This window comes from Microplitis demolitor, chromosome 7, assembly GCF_026212275.2.
Source record: "Microplitis demolitor isolate Queensland-Clemson2020A chromosome 7, iyMicDemo2.1a, whole genome shotgun sequence".
Lineage (NCBI taxonomy): Eukaryota > Metazoa > Arthropoda > Insecta > Hymenoptera > Braconidae > Microplitis > Microplitis demolitor.
Genome location: NC_068551.1, coordinates 4,545,428 through 4,558,111, shown reverse-complemented (window position 1 = coordinate 4,558,111; position 12,684 = coordinate 4,545,428). Strand labels below are relative to the sequence as shown.

The following is a 12,684-nucleotide window of genomic DNA, read 5'->3' as shown; positions in this document are numbered from 1 at the left end:
TCATCAAAATTGTAACGAGTAACACTGAATAGTGTTAAAATAACACGAATGGATAATTTACGCCGATAATTTTTTACACCGTTATTTCAAACTACGCGGCTGTGTCGAGTTCTCGGGGCCATTTTTACACCAAGTTTTTTTAGTGTATGACTCAACGAACTATTGATAAAAAAAATTATTGATTGTTGAAAAATAATAATTCATTTACAGTTGCCTTCAACTCTATTGACTTTCAATATTTAAAACTTTTAGACACTTTTGTTTATTTTTATCATTTTATCAAAATTGCCAAGCGCGTTTTACTTTTTTGTTTATAAGGATATTTATTTCATGGATACGAAGCCGCAGTGCTATCTAGTATTTTATTTCATCAATAATAAATATTTTAATTGAATTTTTGAGGATAGAATTGAAAACTGCACCACAATGAAGGTTAGAACAGTCACACTCCAATAACTGATGAAATATTTATAAATAAATTATTATTGATCACTGATTACTTTGTGCTCCGACTAACATAAATATTTCTTTGTCAAAATGATTACCTTGACCTTTCATTGAAGCCTCGCAATTTGGCTTTGATGACAGATATGTATACGCTCAGAAGCCTTTGGAATTCCTGGTACTGAATTGATGCCGCAAAATTATAGGAGGGCGTATCGCGAGTGATCGGTGTAGATCGGTGTGGTCCATTAGTGCTTCTGAAGGCGACTAATGGCCGTGGGTTTCACTATGGGTATTGAACCAAAATCATCAGCCAACGAGGCGTCGCCGTAGGACCTCTCTATAATACAACACTACTACTCCTATGCTCAAACTTGAAGCTATTACTGGTGTTATAGAGACTCATGTGGCATTCCACCCTTTATACCATCTCGTTTGCTTGGGATACCCTTCAACTATCACTCAATGGCGGTACACCTATCGATAGGCTTTATGATGTGAGATACACGCGTAAATCATGCCATTACCATTTCCGTAAACGCTTTCAAGGCTATCTCTGCTGATCCAAGTCCTCCTGAAGTAAATTTCAATCCCCACTGTTAGAACCTCCATTTCCATACTCCCATTCTGCATTATAGACTTGCTTTGACATATTGTTTTCGTAATTGTATTAATCTTCACTAAACTGTTCGAATACATTAGAGTAATTAGGACAGTCATTAGAGGTTTCGCGGTGATAAGACCAGTGCATTTTATACGTATATTACATACTAATCAATCATTAGTCTATTGGTGATCACCACTGATTTTGTACTCTTGCTTTATAATTTTTCACTATTTACTCATGACAAACCATTGACTGCAATTAATATAATAATTAGACTTTTCCGAGACGAAATTTCAGGTCTTAATCATGTTTATTTTCTGTACTATTTTGGGCCTGGTTTTATGTTTCATCTTGCATGGTCAAAACAGGTGTCTTTTTAGGCAGTAAATCAAACATCAAAGGGATTGGAAACTGTTACGATTAAATCGATTCTTGAATTTACATTCGGATTTATTAGGAGGACACTGATAAATAAATATGATGCTAGTTCGTTGATTGATGTCAAAAAGTTTAATTGAATTTATATCTTAGTGATGTACGCTGGTCTGTACGTTAAAGAATTCTTACAATCACATAATTCTCAAAAGAATTGATTAGTCGACCCAATTTTTTTTTTGTATTAGAATTAAATTTTAGAATAAAATCCTGTTGAATATTATTATCAAAGTATTCTATGTTAATTTATAATAAATAAATTAAAAATACTATTGACTGATGCCGACAAGTTAACGGACATTCTTGTCCCCTTGTCTATTTTATTATACGTTTTTTTCAAGTCTAAAGCGTACTGGCAACATTGGCGTGACAGTAGTAAAAAAAAAAGCATATTTTTAAAATATGGTTACAAAGATAAGAAAAATGGTGATTTCATTGAAAAAATTAAACGAGACTTTAAATTCAATAAATAATTAATCTTCGTATTCAAATTTTTAAATCAATTATTAATAAGGTAAAAGACGTAATACCCGATCAGAGAACTAATACTCGATCACTCCATATATTTGTGTATCTATATTTAGTAAAATTCAGTAAATATATATGTACAAATACATGAGTGATCGGGTACTAGGTCTCTTATCTTATACTTTGATATTAAATAAAAAAATTTTATAATATTATTTATTTTAAATAATTTTGTACGGTTAATAAATTGATAATTCTCGATCAAGCATGACTAAAATTCCACGGGTTAATAGAGTGAAAAATTGTGAACATTAAAAAAAATTTTTCATTGAAGTAATCGATAAATTTTTATTAAATGAGGTGTGCACTATATTTTTAAAACGTTATTATTGTTTCTTTAAAATGTAACTCTAGTATATACTATATTAAATACTATTCGATTATTAGCCTTCTTATTTTCTAATGTAAAAAAAAATTAATTTAAAATCATGACAAGTTTTTTTTACGACTAAAAAAAGTGAAAAGGGGAAGACAGATAAGAAATATAGTTTACTGGAATTGCTGAGGCTTGCTTATCGACAATCTTATTAAAGAATTCATTTTTCATCAGTTTATCCCTTTGTTTAGACCCACGAAAATTTACAAAAGGTGTCACGATAAATTATGATTAAATATCAAAGTTTGGGTAATCAATTTTTTTCACTAAATTATTATTGTAGAACTCGTTTTATAAATTTTCTTTTTTGTTCTCGAAAACAATATAGAAAAAAAAAATCCACAGCATAATTTAGAAACGTGAGCAATCGAGTAAAAAAAGTTCGATAAACACTCAAGTCAATGCTTTTGTCATATATTGTTCTTAAAAAACAATCAATCTTGACACAGACCCTTGAGAAAAAAGTTTCTATAGACACTCGAGAACTTCTCAAGGTATGTCCATCCTATTATTCCTCGTGGAAATGCCCTGAGGAGGCGTTTTCGCTGTATCAGATCACATTACACATAAATTTTGATTTAGTATCTAAATATAAGTATTGATATTGCTGATTAGTTTTATTTGAATAAATTTAACGGATATTTTTTTTTTTTAATTAATAATATTATATATGATTCATAACTAATAAATATGAGAATAGAAATTCGGATACACTAGAACTCTCTTATTTTTGCAGTTTTTAAGAGCGCTTGCAGTATTTTGCAAGATTTTTGCAAGCCGAGGCAATTCGATCAAATTTAGTCTTCTTTAGTCTAATATTCAAGCTGGTAATTGAACGTCCAGTAATTTTAATTAATTTTAAACAGACATCAGACCATATCGTCTTTAATTTTTTTAATTTTGTAAAATCTCATATCAAATCACTTTGAATTCATTCATGTTTTTTTTTCGCTTTTCATTATTACAGGTAATTTTGTTCAGTGAATTCTCTGCTAGTGAAAATTCAAGTTGAAAGCTGAATAGGTTTATATATATTTAGTACAATGAGTTACGTCGTATATGTAAATGCTGACATTTTGTATCGTCTAGGGCTCGGAGGGCGGTACTGGCTAGTCTGTTCTCTATTTTTTTTTTATTCCCGTTCATACATACTATATGCATATATATGTATGTATATATACGTAAGTACGTGTGTGGAGTCACACAAACTGATGATATAGCAAGTAAACGTAAAAGCAGAGTGATGGGGAGGGATAGCATATTACTGAACTACTGGTGTCTCTTCTGCATACTGAAGTCAAGTATGTTACATTGTGAGACTCGTGTATGGTCCACGAACTTTTTAGCTATGTGGTTGAAAACGTTGAAAATAATTATCCACGATGGCTGGAGTCCAGCAGATAGCTGAGTCAATTTTCAACGAAATCCTTACTTCAGGTCATTTTATATTTTTTTACTACTTTTTACTTCATATATTTATTCATAAACTCATATACGCATCATGAATACGCTACTTTACTACTTGGCTTCTGGTTTCCGACAATTGATTTTTAATTCTATGTTATATTAATTCATATACGTTTTTTTTTTATATTTTGCGTTATTAATTTATTAAGAAGAATTTTTTTTTTTTTTTTCGATTAATAAATGAAATAGAAAAAGAAGGGTTACAATATGTCTAGAAATTTGATCAAATTAATTTCCAAGGGGACTAAAGATTCTCTTTAAGATTTTATTTTTAAACCGTACGTATTAGGGGTAATTTGGTTAACGAATTGTTTTACAAAAAAAATCAGAAATCAAATGAGAAAAATTAAATTAAGATTTTAATTTTTTATAATTTTTAGATGGCTAATGTCCTTTGTAATTTTGAATTTTTTTAATGACATATTAATATCGACTGCTTATTTAATGATTCTACAAAAGTGAAAATTTTTAATTTTCAAAAAACTACTGACAATTTCATTTTTCAGAGCTCATTCTACCTGCCCCTTACTCTGGACCTTCGCCAGTACAATCCAAACTTATGACCATTATAAATATATTAATAAAAAAAAAAAGTCTAGACTTTAATTTTGATAAATATTAATACTGAAAAATTTATCTACGTTAAAAAAATTTTAATTATTTTTTGCTATTATTTATGACTTTGTCGTCAACCTTCCGTAGTTTCTCTAATTATTCCTTTGTCACCCTACGGTTTCACTTGAAACAGTTATAGAAAAGGATATGTAGGGGTTGCGAAAATTTAATTAACAACCATAATAAGATAAGAAAATCCTTAGTACATAGAAAAAATATATAAATATATTCGGTGTGTATGATACCCGCATTAATTTTGTAAAAACTTTGCAAGTATAATTTTTAATTCCATTATCAAATAATTTTAAATTTATTCTCGTCACTAATATTTTTTTTTCGACCTTTTGTTTTCAGACGTGAAAAAAAATAATTTACGGATATCAGAAAATTATTATTGTGAAATAGGATACGTCAAAGTAACAACCAATTTTCGGTAAGTAATTAAAATATTAAAAAAAAAATTTTTTTAACATATGGAGGCCGGGTAAAATACAAAACTAAAAATTCGAAGTTATTATTTAAAGAATTCAAAATTTTTTCAAGTCGAAATCGCCTAAAAGTTAAAGAAATTTAATTTTTAATCGTATTGTAAATAGTATTTTTTTCTTTTTTCTATTAAAATTGCATGAAAAATTTCGGTAGAAATAAAAAAAAAATTTAATTTTCATTTGTTAAGGAAAGTAACACTTTTGCCCGAAAACAATAAAATTAAAAAATAAATTAAATATTTCCTTAGCGCCTCTATATTTAAATCATCCTTTTTTGGGTAAATATTTTTCTCGTTATTCCAATAAATTAAAAATCAATAGAGTTTAAAAAATATAAATAGCTATTACTATTATTATTATGATTCTTTATCGGATATTTAAAATGAAGGAAGTGATAATTCATTTGAAATGTAACTTGCAACCAACCATACTCATGACAATAATGCGATTACCGTAGGTTTATATAACTGATGGAGTTTTAATTTCACCCAGCGGATTGCTATATTGCGAAGCGAATTATTATTCATCGCTTGAGTGATTCTAATTACTCTGTATTTTCACGGATCGTAGTTATCCCGAATGAATTTACATTGAACTAATAAAACGCATGATAAAATTTATCTTAATTTAATGAGCAAACAATACGTTTTTATCAAAAAAATACAAATGCAGAAATTAACAATAAACTTTAGTAATAGATGGAGGAAAAATTTTCCAATGCCGTTGTCAATATGGGAATAAAAAAAATTTAATAAAACTCTACTCGAATAATTTCAAGTATGAACGAATTGTTATTATTATTTTTTCTCATATTACTCGATAAATACCAATAGTAGATAAATATATCATTGAGGAAATAACGCATTTGCACTCGAATATTATAACGCGAACAAAAGAAAAAAATCGGGAAAAAAATAAATATGTGCGGTATGAAATAATAGAGTAAAAAACATAAATTCTCACAACGCTCGAGTGAACTTTAATTTTATATGGATGATTCGAACATGTGTTTAATCGTAGTTCATGCCTCTCTTCACTTTTTTCGTACTCCATTGTATCGGTAAAAAAAAAGTCGACTCATTTTGCGTCATCGGGTGCATCGATGCTGTCAAGCGTTGATAAAAAAATAAAAAAATTTACTTTTTATACAGAAAGCAACTAAACATTCGGAATTTTATTTTTATCAACGACTATCTCGCTCACTCCAAATATAAAGCGTTCAAATCGTGCTTAATATTGTTTGAATATTTTTTTTACTTCATTTTAAATTCTGTTTAAGCTCACACCATATCATAGAGTGATATGTAAAAAAAAATATATATATATATATATATATATACATCCTATTAAATAAAGCGGATACTTTTCTTGATTGATGAATTTTAATGTTTAAAAAAAAATCAATTAGAATTTATATTTCTGTACTATGAGTTTATTGATACGACAACGAAAACAAGATTTAATTCTGCAGATTGTTAACTCATTTTATTTTTTGATAATTTCACAGTTATTTTAATAGAACATAACTAATAAGTTAATAAAAGAATTTATTATTTTACTTAATGAAATACTGATTTATTTATTTTTTTTTATTTTTATCTTTCATAGAGCTGCATCTAGGCAACTTTATTTGATAAAACTAGAAAATAAATTAGTGAAATTGACTGCGATTCAATGGATAATCACTATTTCTCCAGCTGTAAGTATACTACTAATTTAATCAGTCTACTTATAGCTAGATTCCGGTGCATATTCGCTTATTCGCGCATTTCACTAATTGATATTCAGAAAGTTCGGTCAAAAAATATTTCAATTGATTTTTTTTTTTTTTTTTTTTTTTTTCAAAAATAAAATCATGTTCTTTACAGATATGATGGCTGCTGTTTAGTTTATCACTTACTACCTCCTTAATTAAGCTGTTACCTGAAAGTCCCTCTTACTATTATTTTTTCAAGTTATATTGAATTTCTACATGACTCCTTAACTGATTACTTTGGTATATTTTTTAACAACTCGCTTATTAATGAATTGATTTCTAGATCCTCTATTCTCAGCTACGAACTCTACCTTTAATTTAATAAATGTGAATGTCGCAGACATGAGACAATTTATAAATTTAAAATAAACAAATAAATTTTTTAAAATAATGAAATTCAAAAAAATGCGCGTACGGATCTTGTACTTTTCTAAATACGCATTTTTTCATTTTCATTCTACTTACATTTTATTCATTTATTTTAAAATTTAAAAAAATGTCAATTATCATCTACGTTCACACACATTCGATTTGATGTAAATTATTATAAATTTATGATACTGAAGTTCTCGACGTCTTATAATTTTTGGATTTTTTTAAAAACTATACAATAAAAAAAAATTGCAACTATAATTTTTTAAATTTTCATGACAATAAAGTTAGCAGACATTTAAAATATTTGGATTTTAGAAAAAAAAAAAATAATAAATATTAAAAACATATTTTGAAAAATTGCACATGTAGTTTATGAAATTTTCGACACATGCATTTTTCCAGAAATATTTTTTTTTCATTATTTATTTGTTAAAAAAAATTTTTTTTTTAATTACAAATGTCTACTAACTTTACAATCATTAAATTTTCTACATGTGCATATTTTTTTTTGAATTGATTTGTTGAAAAAAAAATCCGAAAATAATTGTCTACTAACTTCAAGATTATATAAATTAAAAAAAAATTTTAATTACTTTACAATTATAAAAATTGTAAGAGTAAAAATTAATTAAAAATTTATGTAATTTGTAGATAATTTTTGTGTAAATATGTCAGTAGAAAAAATATATATAGTTTTTTAAATAGAAAATTAAAAGCCCTTTCAAACAAGTACCAACATGACGTACTTATTTATAAAAATTCAAAAAATATGAATATTAATTCATTTATATAAATTAAGATATATATCTCTAGAGATATTAAACATAAGTAAAGCTTGATGGTACTCGTTTTAAAAGTCATTAAATTTTCTATGAATATGCACTCACAAGTGATGACTTTCGATGTCTTTATAAAAATATATGATAGACATTAATTATTTAAATTATAAAAATTATTGTTATAGACAGTTGCATAAATTTTAAATGATTACGAGTAATTATAATATTTACTCACTCACATTAATTTAAATTAAAACTTACTAGACATCTATCAATGGTTATGTCCATTGTTACTGATCAATAAATAATTATCGCAATAATAATTTCGCTGTCGTAATTCTCCATTGATTATTGATAATAATATTTGTAATTAAATAACATTCATAATTAATATTTAATTAATTCCATTGATTCATAATTGTAAATAAATTAACTATTTATCCATGAAATAAATCTATCGTATGTGTTTACATCAACGCCATTTTGAATAGAGCCCCCCTTCTTAAAACTCGCGGGAGAATTTGAAATTTTTTTTTCAAATAAATTAAATAAATGTATGCATATTAATATAAATGATGAAATCATCATTTGAGATCATAATTACTGAATAATTTTTTATATTAAAAAAATTAAATAAAAAATAAAAATTTTTTAAAATTACTCACTCTTACCGCCTTTTTTATTCTCTGCTGCGAGTGCGCGTCCATCACCACCACACAAATTAATAAACTAAATACACTAACACTCACTAAATAAATTAAATTTATAAAAATAATTAATTACTGAACTCAAACAATCACTTGAAAATAATATTTTTGATAAGACTAACACATTTAATAAATTTAATCCGTCAATTAAAATTTCTACAATCAACATGGCGCAAGGAACGCGGAATGTACACTAAGCCGACACTGAATTTAATTTATGTCAAAACTTAAAACCACTCAATCACACAAATTAATACTTTAAAATACTTTTAATTTAACATCACTTAACAAAAAAATATTTAAAACAAACGATACATTAATTATTTAACAGCACAATAATTAAATAAATTATTTTTAACGGGTCCGGATTAAAAAGATAATGAGAAGCTCGAATAAGCGGGAGACTGCCTGGCCCAGACCGCTCGGACGCTTGGAGAGAAGCTTCAGGCGCACGCGCATCGCAATATTTTATTTCCACTGCGCAAGTCGCTCTAACTATCGTTTACACTGCGCAAGTCGTTCCAACTGTCGCTACACTGCGCAAGTAGTTTGTGTCGGACTTCATATTGCCGTTATCGTAGTCGTTTACTCCGCGTCTAGCGCGCGATTAAATAAATAAATTTACAGTTTTTACGTACAAATAAATATTAATTTTTGTGTTTAAATATTATCTATCATTAGACTAACATTTTGTGATAATAATTTAGTCGGTTCTTGGAAAATAAATAGACAAAAATAACTTCTTTTTTAATTCGTCACAACAATGTTGCCATTGTTCAGTTCCCGGTAGTCGTTGGTGCTGAAATTAGCTGTTCTAATAATTTTTGGACTATTTTTTTTTTTGACAATAAATTAAAAAAAAAAAATATTTAGAAAAATAGCACCGATAGTTTTTTTTATTTTCTACATGTGCATATTTTTTTTTTTTTTTTTTTTTTTTTAAATTAAATTGTTTGAAAAAAATTCGAAAATTATTAATTATTAGCTAATTTCAGAAACATTGTTAATTGTTTAATAATTAAAAATTAGTGCAAATAACTTTAAATAATTATTATTTATACAACAGTATGTAAAAATTATCAGTGATTATATGCGTGCAGTTGTGATTTTTTTATCGTGTAACGAGTATCAAGTGTTTTTTAATTTTTTAGTGCCGCCATTTTAAAAAAATTAATTCGTTAATTTTTTATGTTTAAATTAGTAAGTGTGTTCGTGAGTGATTGTGTTTTATAATTAATATCAGTGTTCAGTTTGTGTAAATAATTTTGATCAGTGTAATTTATTTTGAGTAATTTATTATTAAAATTCGGTTTCCGGTTCAAGCTCCGATAAATTCAACTCCAACTCCCGAACTGTAAGTTTTTATTTTTTTGTTTAAATAATTATTTTTTGATTTCTGAAATTTTTGAAATTATTTATCACAAAATTTATGTTTTTAGTTATATACTTATTTAGTTTGTGTATCAAAAATACGGAAAAAAAATTTTGACGTGAAAAATAATTCATTTTTAAATAATACCGAGTAATTACAAACTGAAGTAACACGAGTGTAAATGTAGCATGCATTAGACAAATTTAAAATTATTAATATGTAAAGTAAATAATTAATAAAATTAAAATTTAAAAAAATGCACATTTAAAAAATTTTGAAATTAATAAGTGCATTTTTTACAAATATTATTTTATTAATTAATTACTCTATTTATTTGTAAATTTAAATTTCTCTGATGGCTGCATTTACACTCATTGAAGTAATAATCATATTTTTTTTTTTAATATTTTTAGAAAAAATTATATTCTAGTCATCCTAAACAAGACAAAAAAATATGCTTTTTTTAAATTTAAATAAACAATTAGTTGTATAACTAGTTGTTAAGTAAAACTTAATAATAAAAAGCCAAAAAAAAAATTTTTTTGTTCTGCTTGAGATGGATCAGAAAATTTTAATAGTCATAGATGTCCAATGGTTTAAAAATACACGTCATTGAGTGAAGGTCAGAGTATAAGGCTCAAAAAATTTGATCCTGAAGTTAATAGATAATTAACAATATTCGAATTGTTTTTTCAAAAATTAAATTAAAAAAAAAAATTCGAAATATGCATACATAGGAAATCGAAAAAATACAAGTATAATTTTTTTAAATATTTTTTTTTTATAATTCATACTTTCGACAAAATTTCAAAAATTATTAGACGTCGACCAACTTCAGTATCATCAAACAATGCCAAAGTTGAAAATTTTCGAATTTCTCTCAACTCCAATTTATTTAGGTGAATAGTGAATATTAATACCCCTCCCCCCTTCACACACACACACACACACACACACACACACACACACACACACACACACACACACACACACACACACACACACAAACTTCTTAAAAAAATGCAAAAGTTAGAAATTTTTAAAAATTCGAATTTCAAAAATCGCACAGAGACCAATAATTTCTCTTTTTATTTATAATTTTCAAGTTTTTTAGTGGGAATTCAATAAGTTCTCTAAGATTATTAGTTTATAATTCCATTTTTTTTTTTTTTTTTTTTTTTCCAAGTAACATCATTGTTATTATTGTTGTTATTAGTCTTATTCGTAGTAGTAGTAGTAAAATTATTATTATTATTTATAATGGAAAAAACGTATAAAAAAATATACCAGTGCCCAAGTTAATAACAATGATCAAAACCAATAACTACATTCTTATATGTGCTTCCGTAATCGTACATGTGTACAGACAGAGTATACACAAAGGTCGTGAACTCAGCATCCGATATTGCGAACGAAATTCGAACTAGATGATTCGCGGCTGGGCAACTCGGAATATTGCTCTACCGCGTGTTGTTACTGGATTTCGACCTTTCTGCTTTCTCGGAAATATAAGAGGTACGTAAAGTACGATATGTGAGATAGCGAGAGGAAATTCGTAATAACACTGCCATGTACTGCTAAAGCTGAGTTATCAATTTCAGTAGAGTAAATTCATCAAAACGTTACAAATTGTTTTTATTGCAACTTTATCTTTTCAAATTACCAGCATTTTATTTTTGTAATTAATAGTAAATACCCAACTGGCATTCGACACATAATTTTGAATTAATTTATCATCTTACGAAAAATAAATAATCATTTTTATTTATTTATTTTTTTTAATGGTGTCCATAATGAAATATAAATTTAGTTGGATGTCCATCTATAATTTAAAATATAGATTAATAAGTCTTATAGATTATCAACTGATTGTTATAAAATTTTATATATTTATATAAATTCTACAGAAATGAAATTTTTTTTAATTCTACAAAAAGTCCAATTTCTATAAAAAATTTTTTTCATAATTTATTTCTGAAATTTGTTTTTTTTTAATTTTAATGGAAAATTATTTTGACTCTGACGATCCAATTGTATGATCAATCATATTTTGACTCATAGTTAATACACGTCAATCATTATATTTATTACAAATAATTTATTTGAGAATAACAAAGTCCTACTTGAACCCACATTCTGTCTGTTTTCTCCCGTATGTATTTTTTCACTTAAAAAATATTTTTTTTTTTTTTGTTACTAAAAGTACATGTTGGCTATGAAATCGAACCTTATCGTCGATAAGCCCTTTTAATTAATTTTTACTCATTGATCTAGTTATAGAACCCATTAAAAAGCTCAGTGACTTAAAGAATCTCGACGATTTGAGGACAACTCTTTATTGATTATAATTTATATTCATTAAAAAAATTATTGAGGGTGGACATGTCTGTTTTTATTAAGAAATCATTTATCTGACTGTCAGTTAATTACTAAATTTTCCAACTAGAAAAAAAAGTTTCAATAAAATCAATTTATAAGTAGCTTAAAATATATAACTCTGACAATTAATACGTCTAATCTCAGATTGAAAGTATCAGCTTGCCTTTGAAGACTTTTTTTTACAATTATAAGAATATAACAGATTTATTGACGTTGATTAAAATTTTTCGTCTCTCAATTTCCCGTTTTTTGTCTCTTCATTTAACGAGCTTTATATCCATGAGACTTATTCCTCTTACTAATCTGCAATAATCAATTTCCGAAGGTATTAAACTCGACTCATCCGTTTCCTTATT

At 26.5% G+C, this 12,684-nt stretch overlaps 1 protein-coding gene across 1 annotated transcript in view; it reads left to right on the top strand.

Moving 5' to 3' along the window:
• LOC103580476 (TWiK family of potassium channels protein 18) overlaps positions 1-12,684 on the top strand; it is a 343,662-nt gene that overhangs the window by 215,486 nt on the left and 115,492 nt on the right. Inside the window, exons 4-5 of the mRNA XM_008562220.3 lie at positions 4,827-4,905; positions 6,569-6,659. The gene's annotated coding sequence lies outside the window, so the exon portion shown is untranslated. The remainder of the gene's footprint in view (positions 1-4,826; positions 4,906-6,568; positions 6,660-12,684) is intronic.